General features: G+C 48.8%; 1 long non-coding RNA gene across 1 annotated transcript in view; it reads left to right on the forward strand.

Annotated features, from left to right (window-relative positions):
* LOC105506528 overlaps window positions 1-11,899 on the forward strand; it is a 28,668-nt gene extending 16,769 nt beyond the window's left edge. Inside the window, exon 3 of the long non-coding RNA XR_001000940.1 lies at window positions 11,490-11,899. This is a non-coding gene — a long non-coding RNA (uncharacterized LOC105506528). The remainder of the gene's footprint in view (window positions 1-11,489) is intronic.
* Window positions 11,900-12,186: the final 287 nt, after the last annotated feature.

A 12,186-nucleotide genomic window follows, 5' to 3' on the forward strand; every position in this document is an offset into this window, starting at 1 on the left:
GTGCGTGATCAGTAAATTTGTTCTGTGTGTCTGTGTGTGTGTGTGAGAGAGAGAGACACACACACACACACACACACACACACACGAGTTCACTTTTGTGGTCACTCACTTTTATCTGTAGTTTCCCCACCACACGCGGGAGCTGCAGGCTGGGGACAGGGCACCTTCCTTTCATGCCTTGGGTGTTGTGGGATGTGTTTCCAGATTCTCTTCTAGTTGACAGAGCCCTTTGCTGGCCTAAGGACAGCATGTCTCTAAATAAGTTTAAGAATAGGTAAGAGAAAACCAGAGTTTATTTTATTCTAACCATTTGGACTTGGGAGCAGGGTTGCATGGAGGGTTGGTGGTGTGCTAATAAATGCTTACAATCCGGCAGGGAAGAAAAGCCTTGGTATAGAGATGCTGGTTTCAGTGGTGTAAATACTCTCACTACGGCTAACGTTGAGATCCTGGAGTTGGGATGGGCCCAAACGGCTCTTCTGAGTGGGTCTGAGTCTGCTCCTCACGCCCTGGGGAGGGTGGATGCAGGATCAGTGGGGTCTGGGCTGCTTGCCTGGCTGAGTTTCCCCATATGAGCTTCCTCTTGCCCCACGCCCAGCTGTCAGGCCACCTGGAAGCTAAGGCTGGCTCCTCCTCCAGTTGTGGCCTAAGGCCCCTGCACAGGTCTGCTTGCTGGGCCCACGCTGTAGCCCCAGAGTCTCAGAGCCTGCCTGGCTCAGCCTGCACGAGATCCGCTGCCGGATGGCATTTTACCCACCTTTGTAACCACATTCGCCACACTCCCACCCTCTTCCAGCCCGCAGCCTGGCGTGGTGTAGGCGTTTTGTGAATGCCTGTTCAGTGCAGACGTTTTCAATCACGAGGCACACGTGGGCACAGGCAAGGAGAATTAAAGGCCCTTTGAAGCTTCCCTTTGCCTGAGTCCTGGCGTGGTCTGTGAGGGCCTTTGTCTGTCAGCATTTGTGGGGTTCTCACTCAGTGGCTGTTCTTGTTCCTCTCTGTGTCTAATAGCAGAGTGTGCAACTCAGAACGTGTACGCTCACAGGCCAGCTGACTGCAGAGTGGTTCTGCCAGACTCACCACACTCCCTGTTTGTGGAGGGAAGGATTCACCGGCCCTTCCCGATCCACCGGACCAGGGTCTGACCCAGAGAAGCCTGCTGAGTGGACAGGGCTCCGTTCCCGGCTCTCGGCTCTGCCAGGCAGGAGGAAGACACACTTGAATGACTCACAGTTGCAATGCCTTGCTACGACTTTATGAATAAATTGGGTGCTTTGCAGAGAGATCACTGTATCTCCGATGCAAATCCCCAGAAGACAATAAATATAGATTCTTCTGTCGTAATCACAGCGGCATCTTGATCTGCCTGCGGTGATTAAAGTGTAACCAAACTGCCATTTAATTTCATTCCAGGCCATTTCAAATTGTGTTGTGTTAAGCTATCCTGATGCAGAAATGCTCCCTGCAGCTCCGGCCCTGTGTGAGACTCCAAACCGAAGATCGTGGCTTCTGCTGAGGGATATGTGTAGGTTGTATGTGAATGCCAACAACCTCCACCTCCTGTCTTTGGCTCTCTCCACAGAGGCCATTTTTGGTCTATAGTTTGGAAGCTTCTCCCTCCTCCTGTCTGCAGATGAGGAAGTTCAAACAGCAGTTCAGAGAAGCCCAAGCCCTCGCCAGGTCTGCTGAGCGTCTGCTCAAGAACTGTTTTTAGGAAGGTCCCATGGCTTTGCCCCCAGTGGCTGCTTCTATGAACAGGACTCTTTGTGGGACAGCCGAGCTTCTGCACAGACCACTTCAGCACCGCGAGTCTCATCCATGCCAGAGGGAGAAAGGCAGAGGCGTCTGGGCAGAAGGGAATTTTAGGTTTGAGCTAGGAGGGATGCAGAAAGGAAAGCAGGGGAGGAGGCTACCAGAGCAGCTGGTGAGGGCGAGCCGGTGACCTCTTCCAGCAAATTGGTGGGGCTGGCCTGTGAGCGCTGCTGTAGCTGCAGTGGCAGCCAAGCAGATTAATCTGATTTCCTGGCAGTGATGCATCCAAAGTCACGAGGCCCCAGCTGCACGGCGGCTCTGGCCAGCACTGTGCCGAGGGTGTTGGGAAGGGGGCCCCAGTTAACTTGTGTGTGTCTACAGGTTACTCAACATAATTGTGAGTCCCCAGGAACATCTTTCCACCCTGTTGGCACTGGGAGGAGACGGAAATGTACCTGTGGTCTAGGAGGCAGCAGTGCAATGGGCTGGGAGGTGGAGGTGGCCTGGGGTGCTCCTGGGCTGTTACAAGCTTCTGTTTGTCCATTCAGAAGAGGTTGCTTTTGATTATAAAAGGTCCTTACATATCTATGATCCCATTATATTTAGCCTGGGCCCCGAGGCTCCCAAAATAGGGAGCAAGGAAAGAGGGTGGTTAATAAACAGGGAAGCATATCTTTTGAAGTTGCTGTGTGTTTTATAGAAGAAACTGTTCCTGCTGCTGCTGCTGCTGTGTGTGTGTGTGTCTGTGTGTGTGTGTGAGCATGCACACAACTAGGTGTGAGTGCTCTAATGGAGAGATGTGGGACAAGAGCTTGGTTACCCAGGTCCAGGATGCTGGGAGGGCTCCATTCTAGAGTTGCCACCTGCAGTCCAGGAGAGAAGGGAGGTCTTGGGGGAACTCGGGGCATCTTGTTTATGCAGCTGCAGCATCTCCCCTATTCCTAACAGCCTTCTTTCAGGGCTCACCAGCAAGGCATGGAAACTCACTTACAGCAAGACCAGGCTACATGGGAAGAGGGGGGAATGGGAAGAGGTGTTCCACGACATGAAAAGGCCTCAGTGAGTGGTAATGTCCAGGAGTGCAGTGTGACCTAAGGGATAGAAAAATCACTTACGAGATAACCTGCTTGAAAAACAAAATAAAACTAAACAAAAAACCAAAACCACTGCTTCACTGTGACTCAAACCTTGGCTTCAAATGGCTATCTTTCCTCCTAAGACCTTTCATAAGTGTGCTGTCACAGCACCCTCGCCTAAGGCCTCTGTCTCTGTGCTATCACACCATCCTTGCCTAAGGCCTCTGTCTCTGTCCTGTCACAGTATTTTTGCTGCCAGAAAACACAGATAGGGAAAGAACTTTTAAAGATAACTTCGATAATAGTACACACTTTGGCTGGTGCAGTGGCTCACACCTGTAAACCCAGCACTTTAGGAGTCTGAGTCAAGTGGATCACACCAGCCTGGCCAATATGGTGAAACCCTGTCTCTACTAAAAATGCAAAAATTAGCTGGATGTGGTGGCACGTGCCTGTAGTCCCAGCTTCTCAGGAAGCTGAGGCAGGAGAATCGTTTGAACCTGGGAGGTGGAGGTTGTAGTGAGCTGAGATCACGCCACTGCACTCTAGCCTGGGTGACAGAGTGAGACTCTATCTCAAAATAAAAAAAAAAAAAAAAGTACACCCTTGAATAATTATTTTCAGATTGCAAAACACTTTTATACTTTTATTCATTATATAATAACTATTCCTCACATCAACCCATTCATTGTAATTCTCTTTTTACAGGCCTGGATTTGGTAAGTTATGTTGATTTATTCATTTAGGTATGTATTCATTCATCCATCCAAAATACATTCCCTGAATCTGTAATATGTACATATTATTGAGCTGAATTATATGAAGGATGCCCTTTAAGAGCATGTAAACTTGAGGTATTAATATTAATAATATAATAATTACTAATATAATTATATTATAGAAATATAATCAATATACTGTTAATAATATAACATTTTCATATTAACAATAATATGAAATGTAAAACTAAAAATAGTATAGCATAAGAAGTGTGGAGGTGGAATTTGCTGTGGGATCACACAAAAAGGGGAATGAAATCGGGTGGGAACTGCGAGAACGGTTTGTGGGGTGTAGGACGACAGTACTGGGTTTGGGACCCAGGGTTGTTCAAGGGTGGGCTGATGAGGCGAAATACTCTGTGAGAACTGCGAGAGAACAGGTTTTGAAGCGCCAGGCTCGGCGTGTGTCATGCTGGCTTGGAGGATGCTTGAAGGAAAGCCAGGGCCTGACCCACTGGGGCAGCGTGGGAGAAGCAGGGAGAGAAGGTGGCCTGGTGAGCCCCTGGTCAGCTGGTGCTGGGTGAACGTGGAAACATAGAGTGTGAGCTTCTTTCCTCTGACCACAGCTGCCTTGTTCTTGGAAAGGGCCCTGTTTTATAAACAGGGGCATGGAGGCGTGGGGAAGTCCAGCAGCTCCCACCATTGCCCTGGGCTTGGCAGCCGTGAGACACGGCCAGCGGCCGCCCTGCGCTCTGGCCTGAATGCCCGGCCTGTGCGGATGTGCAGCGGTCGTGCAGGGTCAGTGCCCTCTCATGGCCCCTCGCAGGAGAGGCTGCTTGTTGAGTGGTGCCAGCTCAGCCAAGCGTTCTCTGGGTCTCTGCTCAGGCTCCGCTTTCTCGGAGGGCTGGAGGAGGTGGATGATGCAGAGAGCTTCCCTGTGGCTCCCGGCCCTCCTCAGGGCCTGCCCGGCAGGGAGGTGACAGCAGTCCCTGACAGATCCCACCCTTCTCCCACACACAGTGGGCCAGGGGTGGGTCCCTCCAGCCCTTACCTCTGAGTACTTGCCCTGCAGAGCTGCTGTTATTACCTGTCAAGGCTGATTTCTCTGAAGTGACAGCTTTGACTTCAGATCTCCTTCTTTAATTGAGTCTTTGTCACTCCATTGATGGTAATTTGCACATCCGATGACTGTTGCTGATGTGGGATGGAGGTGTGGTGATGATGGTTGGGAGGAGCGAGCTGCTGAGGCTGAGACCTGGTGGGAGGAGCCTCGGAAGCTGGGCTGCTGCTGCTGAGGCTGAGACCTGGTGGGAGGAGCCTCGGAAGCTGGGCTGCTGCAGGCTCAGGCTAGGGTGCTGCACGGTTCTGTCTCTCATTTGCCAAACGTTTTCTGAGCTCAAACTCAGTGTAAGGAGGACAAGGATATAAGAATGAATGACAGAAGGTCCTTGTTTTAGAGGACTTTCCAGTCTCATGAGAGAAAGAGACATACACAAATAACTAGATTGGAGATGCACAGGCAGTTAGTCACAGGCACGTCTGCACGCTGGGGTCTGGGAGCCGAACAGCCACCTGCAGTTCAACTACATTCAATGTAATTGAACCGTCTGTTCTGGGCACCTATTTCTGGGTGGGCCCAGGGGAGTGTTAGGCTGGGAGCGGGGAGGAACAAAGGCACAAAGACGGATGCTGCTTTCCGCCCTGCTCTCTCTTGCTCTCTGTCTCCCCACCCCCCGCTCATTCTCATCTCTCTCTCCCTGTCTTCCCTCCCGCTCTCTCTCTGTGGTGTGCACTCTACTCTCAGCTCTGGGCTTCTCTGTGGGGCTGGAATGGTGAGCCGAGACATTCTCTGTCCTTGTCCTTGCGGAACCTGCTGAAGTGTGTGGGAGACACAGCCATTCATCCAATAAGCACCATGTACGTAATGGGGAGCTGTGCTCAGGAGGGACTCAGGGAGCTCTGAGCGTGTCCCACGGGACCCAGGCTCATCTGTGGGCCTCAGGGAGCTGGGCATGCGCCACAGAACTCTGGAGCAACTGAAGACCTCTTATTCTTTATTACAGATAGAAATGTTATATTTATACATCGGTATATATAAACTTTATATATATTTATATAAATTAAATTGTAACCTACAGAATAGGACTTCTGGCAATGAGAATGTATCTGCTCAAAGAGCTGAACAGCCATAGAAAATGGAAATTAACTCTCAAAGATTTTGCATATTTAAAGGAGTCCAGAAAAGTACTGAACAAAAACATGAATGAATATTTGTATAATCTTTGGTGGCTAAGGCCTTCCAAAAGCACAAAGGTAGATAGATCATTCTGATCACATAAAGTCGTAAAGCTTTAGAAAACCACAAACAAAGGTGAAAGACCACTGAGAACCTGGGAGCCTTCTCCCTCATACGTGGCCTACTGGTGGTCACGCCAGGCTGGCGAGGGCTGCACAGCTGGTCTTCGAGTTAGAACGCGACAGCCCCCCACCACCAGCTGGCAGACAGCTGCCTGTCTGAGTCTCCCAAGGCTGTGGACCCTGCCACCGACTTCCCTCGGACCAGCTCTACCTTTTCCCACTTTCAGGAATGTGTAGATGAACGTCTGCTGTGGTTTGAATGTGTCCTCCAAGGTTCATGTGTCGGCACCTTCATCTCCAATGCACACTTCTGAGGGATGGGATCTTTTTTGTTTGTTTGTTTGTTTGTTTTTTGAGACGGAGTCTCACTCTGTCGTCTGGGCTGGAGTGCAGTGGCCGGATCTCAGCTCACTGCAAGCTCCGCCTCCCAGGTTCACACCATTCTCCTGCCTCAGCCTCCCGAGTAGCTGGGACTACAGGCGCCGCCACCTCGTCCGGCTAGTTTTTTTGTATTTTTAGTAGAGACGGGATTTCACCATGTTAGCCAGGATGGTCTCGATCTCCTGACCTGGTGATCCGCCCGCCTCGGCCTCCCAAAGTGCTGGGATTACAGGCGTGAGCCACCGCGCCCGGCCAGGGATGGGATCTTTAAGAGGCGATTAGGTCCTGAGGACTCAGTCCTCATGAATGGATTAATGCCATCATCTTGGGAGTGGGTTATTTATCCGGGAGTCAGTTACGATCTCAGGAGTGGGTCAGTTATCCTGGGAGTGAGTGAGTTATCATGAGAGTGAGTCTGTCTCAGGAGTGGGTTAGTTATTGTGGGAGTGAGTTACTATCTTAGGAGTGGGTTAGTTATCGTGGGAGTGACTTACTTGTCTCAGGACTGAGTTAGTTATCCTGGGAGTGAGTGACTCACCTCTGGAGTGGGTTAGTTATCCTGGGAGTGAGTTACTCATGTTGGAAGTGGGTTAGTTATTGTGGGAGTGAGTTACTCATGTTGGAAGTGGGTTAGTTATTGTGGGAGTGAGTTACTCATGTTGGGAGTGGGTTAGTTATTGTGGGAGTGAGTTACTCATGTTGGGAGTGGGTTAGTTATTGTGGGAGTGAGTTACTCATGTTGGGAGTGGGTTATTGTGGGAGTGAGTTACTCATGTTGGGAGTGGGTTGGTTATCGTGGGAGTGAGTTACTCATGTTGGGAGTGGGTTGGTTATCGTGGGAGTGAGTTACTCATGTTGGAAGTGGGTTGGTTATCGTGGGAGTGAGTTACTCATGTTGGGAGTGAGTTACTCACCTTGGGAGTGGGTTAGTTATTGTGAGGGTCAGTTACTTATCTTGGGAGTGGGTTAGTTATCATAGCAGTGGGCTCCTGAATTCATTCCCCCTTCTCTGTCTCTTGCTGTCTTGCAGTCTTGTCCTTCCACCTTCCACCATGGGATGACACAGCAAGAGGGTGCTTGCCAGACGAGGTCCTCTCGACTTCGGACTTCCCATCCCCCAGAATTGTAAGAAATGAATCTCTTCTGTTCTTCATCAGTGACCTAGACTGTGGTATTCCACTGCAGCGGCACAATACAGACTCAGACAGTGACTTCAGGATGCTGCTCCAGTGATGCAGCTGATTTCCATCCTAATGGGTTGATGCTCATGCCACACAACTGTCAAAATACCTTGACTTTCACCCTATCCTTAACATAGTATTATTGAATACTTACTATGTGCCAGGCACTGGCTTGTGGATGTTGGACTCGCTAACGCATATAATGCTCACAACTCTAAGAAGGAGGTATCATTACCATAACTACTATCCAAGATTACAAATGAACAAACAGAGACATGGAGAGCTCAACTCTTGCCTGGGCTTATGCAGATTTAAAAAGGTGATAGGAGGTTGAACCTGGACAGTCTGACTTTGAGCTCATACTCAAACACTAAACATCATTGCTGCTTCCAAATCAATCAGAAAAGAACAAGAACAACCCAAAAGAGAAAAATGGGTGAAGGGTTTGAACAGGTAATTTGCACACATGAACATACAAAAGAAATACAAATGTACAATTAGCCTATGCAAAGATACTCATCCTCACTAAAAATTAAAAAAATGTAAATACCAACAATAATAAGATATTTTCTCTTATTGTATTGAAAAAAATTTTAAATGGACAAAGCCAGTGTTAGAGATGTTGTGAGGATTTGGACAATCCTAAGTGCTATTGTTGTCATAGCATTTTGGGGGCAGTTTGGCACTATGTATTAAATATAACTGTGTTTGCTCTCTGAGTCAGTGAGTCCAATTCCAGGTTTACCATAAGTAGAAAATTACAGTGGTGTAAGGAGATACATACACAAGGATGTTCATGAAATTATCATATATAATTGTAAAACTATGGGAGCATCCAAACTGCCTATCAATAGTGAATTGGTAGAGCAAATTATTGGAGATCCTTACAATAAAACACTAACCTTTAAAGATGGTGACAAAAATGAAAAGACTTGAATGCCATTAATCATGAAACAAGATCATAGAATGGCGTGTATAGTATCCTATACCCTGGACAGTATCCTACAATGCCCATTGTATAGTAGGATATATATAGTATGTATATCCATGTCTATATGTGAAAGGGAGTATTCTGAAAGCAAAGTCACTAACAAGTAAGTGGTAAGTGTCTTCAGGTCTGAGAGAGGTTTTATTTTTTCTCCTTTTTGGGGGGATTTCACATTGTTTAAATTTTTACGTGGAAGATATGTCATTTTTATAAAAATAGGAAATATATTTAGTTAAAAATAAATGACCTGTACGATATTGGTGTCTCACTGAGTCTCCTGGAAGGCTTTGCGTTTCTTTAGAGGAGCGTTTTCACACTGCAGGTTAAAACCCATGACTGCTTGTGAAATCAGTTTGGTAGGTTATAGACAGCATTAAGAAACAAACAAAAAAAATGTATAAAATTGAGTGTTACTTTGTGAAATTATAACAATTTGATAAATGCGTCTGTGAGTCCCGTCGGTGAGGTAAAATGCTGTCCTTTTCTAGGACTAGAAGCCCTGCTTTGGAATTTGCTAAGGACGTCCTCCTGAACAGCCAGGTTCCCGGAGCACCCTGAGGAGCCTCTCCCCACCCTCGAAGTAAGGAACAGAGGGGCCCGCAGGGAGGCCAGCTCTCTCCTCATGGCTTATGGCATCCACACTGGCACTCACATCTTGCTCTTTCTCCCTTCTTTTATCCAGGGCACTGGATGAGCTGTGCTTGTTGAAACTGTTTCTGTAGCATCAGGTACGATAGAAACGATAGAAACGCAGCTTTCCATACACACCAGCTTGCTGGGGCCGTGCTGCTGGCGCCACAGAGCCGCACCCTGGTGAATGTTTGAGGAGAATGTGCAGGGCCCCCTTGTGAGGTTCTGTGGAGGATTCTTTAATGCTTCCTCTGGACTGAATTTAACATTATGTTGATAATGACTCAAAAGAAGGGTATAGACAGGAAGACCACGTATAGCAATAAGACTAATGATACTACTCACAAAACATTTTATAATTCAAATGCAATATGACCACTGGAAAAGTTGTGTTAATTATGTTTTTATTTTCCATATTTTATGATGCCTTTGAGGACCCAGAGAGAGACTGCCTCTCCCAGGGTTTGCTAATTCCTGGAGATCACAAACAACTTGCCTGCCAGCAGGCCTTTGATATGCAAACCCACCAGGCTGGAGCTCCTTTGATCAGGATCCTGCAGTCTGGGACACTATCTCCCTGTTCAAATCACCCCAGGGCCAGGTGCTGGGCAGCTAGAGACTGCCTGTGTAGCCAGAGCCTGCTGGAATCCTAAGCTACCCAGGCCTAAGCCTGCCCAGCTGCTCACCCTGCCTCCCCATTCCTTTTCACCACTCCCAAGAGTTTTGCCCAAGGTCTCCTCTCGCCCCATCCCTGGCTGAGCCTGGTCTTCTCCACGTGGCCTTGAGTGGGGTGGTGTGGACTGCCCCTTCTCTTGGGAGCTGTAACAAACTCTCTTTTCAGAGACAATCATCTCCTGATCTGTTGGCCTTGTTGTATCCAATTAAAATAAATCCTGGGTACATTTTAAAATAAGGGTCGGTCACCTCCAAGCTTTCAAAATTCCCAGATTATTCAGAAATACGAACAGCAGGCTCAAGTCACTGAGGATTTGCATCCTTATTTTGCTAATGGATTTAAGACCACAGAGAACTTATTCTGTGAGCAGAGGAGCCACCTGGAGGGTGGATGGCATTTAAAACACACCGTAATAAAGTCCTGGGATGGGACGGTCATGCCCTTAATGTTTCCTATGAGAGTTAACTCAAGAGATCTGGATGAAGATGCTCTTCTGTGCTGCATATTTGCAAGACCGTTCATTTGTGGCCCTGAATGCACGGTGGGAATCACCTCTGCCTGGGATGAGTTGGGAACGGAAGCGACGCCCTCTGGATGATCTTTTCTCATAGACTCTTGCCGAAGGTGCTCGGCCTCCCGACGCCCTTTCCTATCACAGTGAGCACACACCTGGATCTGCGTCACGCATGGGCTGTGCGCACTGTTTCACGGTAAAGCTTCTCATCTTCCTTGCAAAAGGGTGGTGTAAAAGCTTTCAGGCCAGTTCACACGGGAGAGAGTCTATGCTGGATGCATTCCTGCTGCTAGAACAATTTGACAACAGGAAATTGTCAGCTGATTTCTTAAGCTCCTGGGAGCTTATGGGGGAGTCCAGGATCCCTCCTTCTGGATTCAAGCACTATGTCAATTCACTTACCAAAGAGAAATGCTCTAGGAGAACAGGAATGATGCCCTGAAACGTCACAGCAAACAAGGTAGTCGGTGCTTTCCCATGTCTGCAGGCTGATCCTAGTGGCCCTCGGGAGGAGATGCTTGGTGGATTCCGTAAGTGCCCTGTGAAGCTCTCCTGTTTCCAGGCACGGCATGCTGGGTCTGCTGGGGCAGGAGGGATGGGTGGGGTGGAGGGAAACAGAAGTTGCGGTATGACACTGTGTAGGTATATGATACTATGCCTGACAGTAGAACTTCTCTAGACCCTGATTTCCTGAACTTTGGGAGAAGCCATATTTCAATTATGTCTCAGTGGTAGGCAAAGTAGGGTGGTTGTAGGGAAAAACACATGTTGAGACTTGTCCCAGCAACAAACAACCCCTGACCTGCCCTCCCAGTATCAGGCCTGCATTCTCTCTGCACCGTAACTGCCCACACATATAGGGGTTTACCAAGTGATTAGTTCCACCCATGCGTCACCTCTTCCGTCCTGACAGTGACTGTGTCAGGGCTATCACTACACCTGGTGGGCGCGGAGCCTCACCGAGGTTGAATAACTTATCTGAAGTCAGCACAGTGAGGGTCAGGGTAGGGACCTGAGCCTGGTCTGTCCTCCGCTGAAGCTCACACTCACTCTTAACCCAACCCGCATTGCCCCAGTGGCCCCATGTCTAGCCAAAATTCACCACGTGTTCCTTCTACACAGCAAGCAGGAGGTCAAACTAAAATATTTGTTACAATTTGTTACAGTTCCTTTCTGGAAGCAATTCAGTTTCAAGCGTATTTTCCTCTCGGCAGAGGCAGCCACGGCTGGCCACTTCGTGTGCTCCTGGAGAAGGCTGGCACCAGCCGTTTTCAGGAGAGTCAAGCAGCTGTTGACTCCTGAGTCTGGGTGAATTAGTGTGAAGAGCATAAGGCACCGTCTCTTAACCAAAATGCTTCCTCCTACAGTGCAGATGGGGTGTGCTTCTCCACGGGAGGCCCCATGGCTTCCCCACTCCTCCGAGGAGCGCGGTGCATCTGTTGGAGGTTTCGCACCCTGCAGGCTGCCCTTGGTCCTGTTTGGCGACGCCTGCCTTCCCCTTGGTTACACAGTCATGAGCCGCCCTGGAATCACGGCAGCTCCAGATGGAGCCTGGATGCCAGAATGCAGCCTTAGCACGGGGCTGCAGGACAGGAGTGAGCAAGGGGCTGCAGAGGCGGTGGCCACGGTGGGCACCATGGAGGGGGCTGCCCTGGGCAGCAGGGGCATGGGTCTCAAGGCCAGGTTTGAGTAACAGGCGCCGAGAGCTTACTTACTTTCCCTGAGACACAGTTTCCTCATCTCGAGAGCACAGAAAATCATTCCAATTTCAGAGGATTCTTGTGAAAGTTAAACGAGATTGAAGAGGTAAAGCCCATAATGTGCTTAGCTCATGCTTGGCTCTCGGTCAATGCCAGATAGTGCTGCAGTTTCTCCCCTCTCCCTCCCTCCTTCTCTCCTTCTTTTCTTCTG

This window comes from Colobus angolensis, unplaced genomic scaffold (assembly GCF_000951035.1).
Source record: "Colobus angolensis palliatus isolate OR3802 unplaced genomic scaffold, Cang.pa_1.0 Scaffold137, whole genome shotgun sequence".
Taxonomy (NCBI): Eukaryota; Metazoa; Chordata; class Mammalia; order Primates; family Cercopithecidae; genus Colobus; species Colobus angolensis.